The sequence below is a fragment of the Ctenocephalides felis genome, unplaced genomic scaffold (genome assembly GCF_003426905.1).
Source record: "Ctenocephalides felis isolate EL2017-DRISC unplaced genomic scaffold, ASM342690v1 CF-g0.4_SCAFFOLD_01854, whole genome shotgun sequence".
Taxonomy (NCBI): domain Eukaryota; kingdom Metazoa; phylum Arthropoda; class Insecta; order Siphonaptera; family Pulicidae; genus Ctenocephalides; species Ctenocephalides felis.
In genome coordinates, this window is record NW_020538008.1 from 55265 (window position 1) to 66413 (window position 11149).

General features: G+C 28.2%; 1 long non-coding RNA gene and 1 pseudogene across 1 annotated transcript; both read left to right on the plus strand.

The window, feature by feature from the left end:
- The first annotated feature begins 2717 nt into the window (after positions 1-2717).
- LOC113374486 lies at positions 2718-3219 on the plus strand. Its single transcript, XR_003366989.1, has 3 exons — positions 2718-2807; positions 3028-3128; positions 3208-3219. It is a non-coding gene; the product is annotated as an uncharacterized LOC113374486 (long non-coding RNA).
- Positions 3220-3300: 81 nt separating this feature from the next.
- LOC113374488 lies at positions 3301-10795 on the plus strand (annotated as a pseudogene).
- Positions 10796-11149: the final 354 nt, after the last annotated feature.

Below are 11149 nucleotides of genomic sequence, written 5' to 3' on the forward strand. Positions count from 1 at the left end.
CGAAAATGTTCATATAAGGATTACCCTAATATATGAGGACTATTACATGAACTATATTGAATTTATTATAAATTACATAAGTAATATTTATGTAAATTCATATATTAATACTTGCAAAGAGAGTTTTAGAAAAACTTATTTCATTACATATACGATTTTCTGTGTAATATTATAATTTTGCTTAGCTGCCACGACCTTTACAGAAATATACGGACTAATGTCAAGTAGTTGTTTTATTATTCATAACTCTTGAGAGCGATTCCTTATTCTGATATAAGAGCACGTTCGAGCCAAAAAATAACTTTGGTAAAATAAATTTGATATATTTCTGCGGATTATTTTTATACTGCGCTTTCTAAATTTATTATAGAACATAAATATTATATAAATTCATTAATCAAAATTATTTGTTTGGACTGCTAATAACATGGCAACCATGAAATTATAACTAGGTTTCCGTAGGACAAGTTATAGTAATCGCAAAAAAATCTAAAATGAAAATTTTTATATATCTTTACATTTCAAAGTTTCTGAATATTTTGGCATACCTTAGAAAATTGATGTATGTGTGTGTGTATGTGTGTGTGTGCGTGTGGTGGTGTGCGGATACAAATTTTAGTCGACGATTTCGGGAACACGCGATTCAGAGGGCGTGCTGATTAGTTTTTGGCGAAGGCAGGTTAGCCGTTCCGAAGATACGGGGCAAAAAGTGCCAAAAACGGTAACTCAGTTTTTAAGAGAACGGAGCGTCCGATTTTAATAATTCAAAAAACCTTTACTTGTACGGTTTCGGAGATCTAATGAAAAAGTAAAAAAAATGTCATTTGGCGGTCAAAAATGATCATTAGACATATGCACAGCAAATTATCAGATATTTTATAGAGATTTTAACAATAAGTATAAATTTTGTTTACATTCCATTTTTACTAATTTGAGTACAAATAATATATCATCAATATGTCATAAATTATTTATAAAACAATACCTGTATTTCTATTGCATTAGTAAATATTAATTTGCTAGCAATATTTATTAATTTAATAAGCTTGTACAGAATACAAATCATATATTAATCGAGCCAAAAAGTCATAAATTTGGGTTGTATACAAGTTGATATCATATAATAAAATATTTATTACTGTTTTACTATATACAATGAACAAAGTAATAAATCGGTCTTTATAACACTCTGTTAATTATTTGTTTTAGCAGTATAATAACAATTTTGGTGATATTTAACGTACTTGCAACAAGATAAAAATATAATTTTGATTTGGTTTTGATAAAGCAATGATTTTTTTTAGTTTAACCAGAATTGATTCAATAATCGTACAAAAAATATTTACAATCTATTAAACTTTAAAATTACTTTTACATAAAACACTGTATTTGAGTTGATGACATTATAAGATTTTATAAGATGTTTTTCCTTAATATAAAATGAATTAAAGTCTATAAAAATTCAGTTTTATTACCACCCAGATGTTCGTCTAGGGATAGTACACATAAAGTTGGACGAACGATAAAAAGTAATATAAGAAGGAAATCTTAAAAGTTTTTTTATTGGCTGTAATATAAATCAAGGTTTTGGAAAGCTCAATTAAACCATCATAGACCAAGACTTTACTTTCCTCATATTTGGGTGTAAATTATTAGCTTTTCCGAAGGAAAAGTTTAGGCTGTCGCCAGAAAATTGAATTTGCTGAGTTTAAGTTTACTTGACGTTTCAAGTAAACGAAATTGTGTGTATGTTTGTATGTACTATTTAAATATTTACCAGATATCCATTTCCATTGAATCTCAAAGGATTATAATCCCCGTCCACAATGTCCTGCATTCGTATTCGGAGTCCTTTGACCTTGGTCCTTCATCTGGTGGGGTCAGGAGCACACACTGGTCACTATTAGAGCCAAAACTAAAACTATGACCAGCACTGCTATAAGGATACCTCTCCAGTTTCGTTTTGTAGTGTTACTAGAAACCAACTGGAAAGAAGAAAAAAAGGATCTATAAATATAATTAAACCTTTTCTTGTAAGATAGTAATAGTTTTAGATGTTTGCTATGACCTGGACTAATTATATCAAATATGTGTGATACAGTGCCATACAGTGTATGGAATTATTACAATTATTTTTAATATTTCAATTTTCCTACAGAAGTCCTTATTCCTTTATATGGATTGCAAATAACATGTCAAAACCAGGTCACGAGACAAACGCAAATCTTCAGAATGAAATTAATTCCTAATTACAAGATATGATCATCAGAATCGGTATGTGTGCCTTGTTAAAATAATTCCGCCTGAATTAACATCTTAATTTAATCAAGTTAGATGAGAAACCATTATGGAATTGATACTGATTTCTGTACTCCGTTAGTAATTTATTTGATACAAGTTATGAAATTTCACAAACCCATATGCTAATATTAGTATTGGTTACCCAAGACAGTAATTCATAAAGGACTTGCATATTTAGATTTTAAATTGATTCTTTTTCAATGAATCATCCCATTTCTATGATATCATTATTTATCATATATTATCTTATCATCTAAGCTTATCATTTATTTGATAATATGGATACCAAAATCAATTTTTGGCAAAACTTATATATTTTATCACTCTTCAGTTGTACTTCAATCCGAAATCAACTGGAGACGTCAATAACTTACCTTTTGTTTTACTAAGCTTTTACTTGTTAAATACAAAAATATAGTAATTATGGATAATCTTTATGATTATTTTGGTAAAAGTGATGAATCGAAAAGGTACGTTGAAGAACATGGTTTGACGTCAGAGTCAAGGTGAGTAGTAATTTTTCAAGCACCTAAATAATATATAATATATATTATATTTTTTTATAGTTTGATATCTATATTATAGATATCAAACTATATGATTTAAAATATTTAATTAAATGTATATTTTATTTTAGATTAATTTAATTATACTGTAATATTTCAAATATAATATTGACATAATATAGAGAATTGCTTAATTATCAATATTTAATTTGTTTACAAGACCAGCAATATTTGACACCCGTGATGCTGCTCCATTTGCTCTACCAAGAGCATATGTAACAGTCCATGTTTAAGCTCTGACGATAGTTCGAACAATAGTAGGTAAGAATTAAAAAATTATATTAAAAACTTTAATTAAACATAATAATTCTATATATAAAACTCACAATATTTTTTTTAGAACTTCTGAGTCAGTTTGTTGCTGTCAGGTAGTACAAATTGAATTTTAACCTGTTTCACAAGAAATGAAATGTAAACTATTTTTAGTCACCATACACCGAATGCATTAACATCATTTTTAAATGATCGTTATTATATGGGTCACAAAAATCAAGGAAAAGTTATAGTATTCAATCATTTTCAATTCGATGACTTTGAAATCGCGATGGAACACATGAAGATGTGAAAAGAATTGAAAATACTTTTGGGATAAAGTTAGGATTCAAAGTGAAGTTTTATGATGACTTAACAGTGTCGCAAATACTGCAAGTTGTTCATGGATGTATGAATTTATTGTATATTATTTGCTATTTCCTTTATCAATCACTCATAATATTTTAGTGTCCCAAGCTGACTTTTCGACGATAATTGTCTAGTGATTATTATATTGACTCATGGAATAGAGAGTAAGTAGAAATATTTGCATATCATCAGTTGGACTGTCCAACTTATACCAAAATCCATAACTATAATTTTGATATTTAGTCAGGTGAGTTATTATATAGATGCTAATTATTTTATTTTTTGCAGAAGGATTATTGAAATCCAAGCAGGATTTTATACGTTGGACGATATTTATGAGAAATTAGCTGGTGATAGATGTCCAACCTTAGCTGGAAAACCAAAGTTGTTTTTCATTCAAGCATGCCGAGGTGCAAAATGTGACCCAGGTGTTGAAATCCAAAGGAGACTAGAGGGCCAGACATCAAGAGATTTGCCACAATTTAATTCTTTTAGAATTCCATCGCATTCTGATATTTTCATGGGATTCAGTTGTTTTCGAAAGTATAACATAAAATTTTATCTTTGAACTTACTTCTGGTACTACTACTTATTGTCAAACTTATTTGAATTTCGTAATTTGTTTCAGTTTTAAAAATAACAAAAATATTTAATGCATTTGAAATAACTTTGCTTTTCGATAATTTACTTTTTTTGTAGATTACGTTTCATGGCGAAGCTCCATGGGCACCTTCTTCATACAATCTCTCTGTGACGTTTTGGACACAAATAGTGACAGAGATGATTTGCTTTCTATGACGACAGCAATTGTAAATAAAGTTGGAGAAATGCGTTCAGTATCTGCTGATAATACTGAACATGATATGATGCAAACTGCTACATTCATAACTACTCTAAGAAAGAAATTTTATTTTAAATCATTAAAGTGTGATCGATAGTAATCCTGCTGACATGATCACTAAATCCATAAGATGGAATCTTTTGGTAACTGCTGGCACTTTATAACCTATGAAGGAATGAAAATCTAGCAGTTTTTGGACAGGCCGGAGGTTCGGAGTTCGAATAAAAATAAAAAAATAAAAAAAGTAACTAGTTTATTGGTATTTTAAGTATTAAAACTAAATAGTATTGATATTTTGCCTTGAGACAACATACATGAACTTCTCGATACGTGTAACTAATAGACTTAATCAATAAAAAATAAAATAATTAATTTATTTATTTTCATTAATTAATTTATGAGTGATTAAACTAGTGAAAGGAAAACACACGTTAACTGAATATTTTCTAAGAGCAATTTTTTTAAAAAATCAACAATTTTCATAATTGAACCAGTTTCCACAGGACTTTAATGCTTTAGTATGTTCATTAAGTACAAGTACTCTATCGTTATACCAAGTAAAGCGTCTATTTTAATTTAAACAAACGTCAAAATAACTACTCATTTTCTCAAACTTTGATGGATTTTCAAAATTCAATTACATGTCGTAAGGCCGTAATATTTCAGTAAGTTATATAAGACCGTGATGTATATTGCAAAATAAAGTTCCATAAAAATCGGTTTAAATTTTTTTTTCAACAGTTAATTACAAGAAAACGGCTCGGTAGTTTTTCATCTAAAACTAATCAGTATCATTCCCAACAAATATCTTTCGAACAGTTTTTGATTTTGCAAAATCGATTCTGTAGTATGAGCCGAAATGTGGACGAAACCTTTATTTCTTTTTTTTTTCAAAAAACAAAAAAACGATTCGGCCGATCGTCGCACAAAACTGAGAAACGATAATCCTCATCGAGATACATCGAATGGCTTTTAAATTTTTGAAATCGGTCCAGCCGTTTTAGAGAAAACGTCGTTTTACGACACAAAGTCTGTTCACATACACACACACATACTTTTTCCAAATTTGGTCTCATTCGATTCAGAATGGCTTGAAATGTCGAGAAAACATAAAATTAGCGATTCGGATTTTTTTATGAAAACAAACTTCTCCTTCGGGAAGTTAAAAACGGCAGTTTTTGAGAGAACTAAGCGTCCGATTTGAATGATTCAAAGAACTTTCTGCTTGTTCCAAAAAATAATTGTTTTTGAAAAATTTTTTTTTGTTTTCAACATTTTTTTAAAATTTTTTTCAATTTTTTTTTTTTTTGTATATTGAAAATAAATCAGATTTTAATTTTAATTCTGACTAAAGTTCTAATATACTTCAAACAAATAATTTCAACTTTGCGATTTTGTTTATATAATTCCTATAAATATTAGACAATGTTACAGTATTTATAATAATCTATTTGAAAATATCTAATATTCTCGAACATTTTGTTCTAGTACGGGAAGTATCAGCAATTTGCCTTAAGGCAAGATGCCATGCACCCCACTAGTTTAGCTTTTAAATTGTCATATTTATATTAATTTATCATTTATCTGATAGTAAGGATATCAAAATCATTTTTGTATTTGCAAAACTTATACATTTTATCAGTCGTCAGTTGTACTTCAATCCGAAGCCAGTTGAAAACGTCAATAACTTATCAGTAAAAACTTGTAAGTTTTATCGATTGGTGCAAAAATTATGTTGGATACTAATATTACCACATAATAACTGGTAAATTATAACAATACAAAAACTTACAGAATACAAAAATATTGAAAAATTATGGCTGATAAAAATAAAAATGTTAGTGAAAGTAGTGAATCAAGAAACCATGTTGATGAAAGGTAATGTTGTTTGAATTGCAATACGACAAAACGTTAATTGATTAACATTTTTCAATAAAAAAATGTAAACTATTTTTCTAGTCCAAATGCACTATCAACATTATTTTCAAATGATACTTGTTATATATGAGTCACAAAAAATCAAGGAAGTGATTGTGTTCAATGTTCTTCATTCAGTGTCATGAAATTTTGGAATGGAACATTCAGAAACGATGTGGAAGCTATTAAAAATACTTTTGGGGAAAAACTAGGATTTGATGTTAGAGTTTATAATGATTTAACATTGTGGGATATCCGGGAAAAAGTTGAAGAATTGTGGATTATTACAATATATTTTTTGTTAATTTATTTAATAATAACTTATTATATTTTAGTACAACTAGTCGATATTCTGAAGATAATTGCCTGGTGATCTTTTTATTAGCTCCTGCAGCAGGGTGTAAGTAGAAATATTTGCATTCTGTGTAAGCAATCATATTTTAGCTAATTAGTGAATTATCCTATAACTTATTTTTAAATATAAAACTTGTTGATTCATATTCTGAAGCTTAAAAACATTTTCTACATAATCCATTATAATTTTTAAATTCGGTTTATGATTTTTCCCCAACCTCAAGTTCTTGCTCATATAAACATATTCTTTTCACAATTTTGGTCTCAAATGTTACAGAGAAAATATTAAAAGTCGGATTTTCTGGAGAAAACAAGCTTCTCTTTCGGTATATTAATAATTTATTATCTTGTAGATATGCTTTTAAAAGCACAGAAAGATGTTTATAGTGTGAAATCAATTTGGGCGCAATTTACTGGTGATAAATGTCCAAGTTTGGCTGGAAAACCAAAATTGTTTTTTATTCAAGCGCCTAAAGTTGGTCCTTATAGGAAACATGGGAATATCAAGTGATTCATCAAAAATGATTGATTATAAGATTCCAATATATGCTGATTTCCTAATAGGACATAATAGTTTTTATGATGCAACCATAAGATATTTGGGTTAGTTTTTCATTATCATAAAAAATTGCTTTTAAAATTTGTTACTTTTTTTAAGTTTTGAATTTATTCACTCTAGATAATATAAAATTTTGAGTATATTTGAAATAGTTATAAAAATGGTTACTAAAAGTCGAAATTTTTTAAAAAAAGTAGATGTGATGTTTTTCTACAATGGATTCCGAAAGTTTTAGTTTGCTGAAAACTTTTGATCTGGTGAACACATTTTTATAACTTTCTGCACAGGAAATAAAACATGATTTTAACTTTCTGTGCAGATGAGGAGTTGCCAAGGGTCGAAAAAAGCTTCTTCTACATACAATATCTTTGTGACATTTTAGATGCAAATAGTCACAAATATGATTTGCTTTCAATAATGGCAACAGTTGCAGAAGAAGTTGGATCCGACTGTCCAATTCCTTCAGCTTTGTCAACTCTCAGAAAGAAGGTTTATTTTAATCGGTAAGGTGTAATCGAAACTAACGTTTATAAATTTGCTATCTGTGATTGTTTTTCAATAAATTGTCTCATTTTTATCTATTCATCATTTATTTGATAACACGATATCAAAATCATTTGTGTTTTTGCCAAACATATACATTTTATCAGTCGTCAGGTGCGCTCCGACTCGAAGCCTCGAGACCTCAATAACTTATCAATAAAAAATTATTAATTTTATTGATTAGTGCAAAAATACTATTGTTTTATTAATTTTACAACGTACTTGTAAATCACATAAATTGTAATTATGGGTGATACAAATAAAAATGTTCGTGAAAGTGGTGAATCGAGTTTGAAAAGGATATGTTAATGGAAGGTAATGTTGTTCACGAAAGTGAATATATTTATATATGATTGTATATATATATATATATATGTAAGATATATATGTATATATATATATTAATTTAGAATATGAACAACACACCCTTTTTGCAAATTTATTAAATAATAATTTTACAAACGTTTCGAGACTAGGTTTGTCTCATCATCAGTGTGTTTAAATTTAACCCGGCGCCAATGACGCGAAAAAATTGCAAGAACCGATGACGTTGGGTCATTTTGACACCGACGTTTTATTTAGGATTTATAATAAAAAATATATACTTTTATACTAATTGTAATTAATGTTTACTAATAAAGGTATTTTTCTGCATAAAAATAAATAAAATAAAACTAATATATTAATTAAACTTTTATTGACATACTAACAAGACATGCAAAATCAACTTTGAACAAACAACATATGTTAATTATAAGTTTTGGTTTAAGTAATGTTAATAATCATTGGTAACAAACCTCTTATAAACTAAAAAAGAGATCAAATTAAGTTATTTTTAATTATAAATGCCAATCAGTCTTCTATTTCCTCATTTACTGACATCGAACTACTCAATTATTGCAGGAGGTAATAAATGATCAGGGCATATATAAATTTGACATTCATGACAGGTATGACTTGTCTTCTTATCTTTTTTGGACGGACATATTTGGGTAGCGGGGAGGCATCGCTTCAGCTACTCAAACGCTAAACCACATAACCCGGGTAAACAAAATATATGTTCGTTAAAAACGTCTCGGGTCATTATGACCCAGCGTCATTGGCACCGGGTTAAAATCTAAAATATGGAAACCTAAATTAGCATATGTGTTATCCATTACAAGTCGTTCATTATACTGCCCCACCAACGATCGTCGGAGTCTGATTCTCTATCAAGGTCAACTAGATGAGTCACGAAATATCAAATATTAATGAGTAGAAATAGAGCGCAGTTGTATATATATATATATATATATATATATATATATATATATATATAGGTATATATATATATATAGGTATATATTATATATATAGGTAAGTTCGATTTGAGAATTCATTTTAATTTTGATTAGAACTAGTACTAAAACTATATCAAAATTAATGAACTATCATGCACAATCTAATAAAAGTGATTGCTTTACTTTAAATATTGTAATTTGCCTAAAAGTCAAAGTGATTTATACAAAAGGTTAAGAGAATAAATTCATATTTATTAATTCTTTTACAAGACAAAGAATATTAAAAAGAGTCTGATGAAGCTTTTCGACCGGCAGGACTTCAGAAGACCAAATTTTATTTATTGATGATAGTCCAACAACTAACAGGTAAAAATCAAAAATATTCATTTATTTTTCCAATTTTTAATTAGACGTAATGAAATTATGTAATATTTATTTGTAGAACTTTTGATCGACCAGATGGAAGACCAATTTCTGAGTCCGAAGTGTTTGTAGATGATGTTCCTCTCAGGTAATCTAAAACTGATTTTGACAGGTCTTAATAAGAATTAAAATAAAACTTTTTTTAGCCCCGATACCCCAAATGCACTATCAACATCATTTTCAAATGGTACTTGTTACGATATGGGTCACAAAAATCAAGGAAATGTTATTGTAATCAATCATTTTCAAATCGAAGGTGAAAAAATCGTGAGGGAACATGTGTTGATGTACAAAGAATTCAAAATACTTTTGGAAATTTGGGATTTAATGTTAAAGTTTATGATGATTCTACATTGTCGGAAATCCGGAGAATTATTGATGATTGTATGGATTTGTTAATTATTGTTGTTTGTGATATTATTTATTGATAACTTATTGATATTTTAGTAAGCCAAGCTGATTATACTGATGACAATTGTCTTGTGATCATTATTTAACACATGGAGAAAATAGTAAGTAAGATAATAGTAAGATTTTCTACGAATTCTATATCTTAAACATATTTTCCAGATGGATTATTAAAATCCAAGGACGGCGAAGTTTATAGTTTGGAAACAATTTGGAAAAAATTCACAGGTGACAAATGTCCAAATTTAGCTGGAAAACCAAAATTATTTTTTGTTCAAGCATGTCGAGGTGCAAAATTTGATTCTGGTGTCAATATTAGAATTCGACGGGAAAGTCAGACATTTAAATTCATCCTACGAGATTTCTTACAAAATTCCATCACATGCTGATTTTTTAATAGGAACAGTAGTTTTGAAGGTACAATGATAAAAGTTCTTAGATATTATATCAATATAAAAATTTTCATTTATATAACTTAGAGCTTATTGCTGACATAGCTATTTTTTATATAATTTTGAAATTGCCAAAAAAAATCCTCTTAAATTTTCCTACTGTTTAAGGTAAACCAAAATGATCAGGTCTCCATAAAACGTTTGAAAAAATCCATTAAGTTTTTCCACAAATCCACATTTAATTTTTGGCTGATTTCCTTCTATTTAGATTACGTTTCTTGGAGAAATGGCGAAGAAGGTTCCTGGTACATAAAATGTCTATGTGAAGTTTTGGATGCTGATAGTGATAAAGATGATTTGACTTCTATGATGACAACAGTTGCTAGAAAAGTAGGACAATTTCGTTCAGTATCTGATAAACCATATGAAAATGATAAGGTACAAATTCCTACTGTTTTATCGACTCTTACGAGAAAGATTTATCTTAAACCTCAGACCACAAGTGTTTTTGATAATGCTCCTGCTAATGCACCAAAATAATCATCATTAATCATCACTTAATATTAAGAAAAACCTGAATAATGGAAAAATAAATTTATAGAAAATACTCAAAAAAATACATACATTTTTGTCTACCTGAAATTATTTATTACTAATTAGCTTTATAACAACAGCAGATTTCTTCATCTAAATATTATTTAAGGTATATTATTCTGATACGTGTATTTTATAAAAGCCCTAAACAATTTGATATAATGATGTTAACATAATATGCTCAAAGAGAATTAATTTAGGTATGTTATTACAAGCATATATATTCTGAAGATAAATCCCTGTATATTATTTTAGTAACGTAGCAAATGTAATTCGAAACAATTTAAATGAAATTAGATTTGAACTTGCTTATGAACATATTAATATAAAAGATACACGGCTTGAAATTA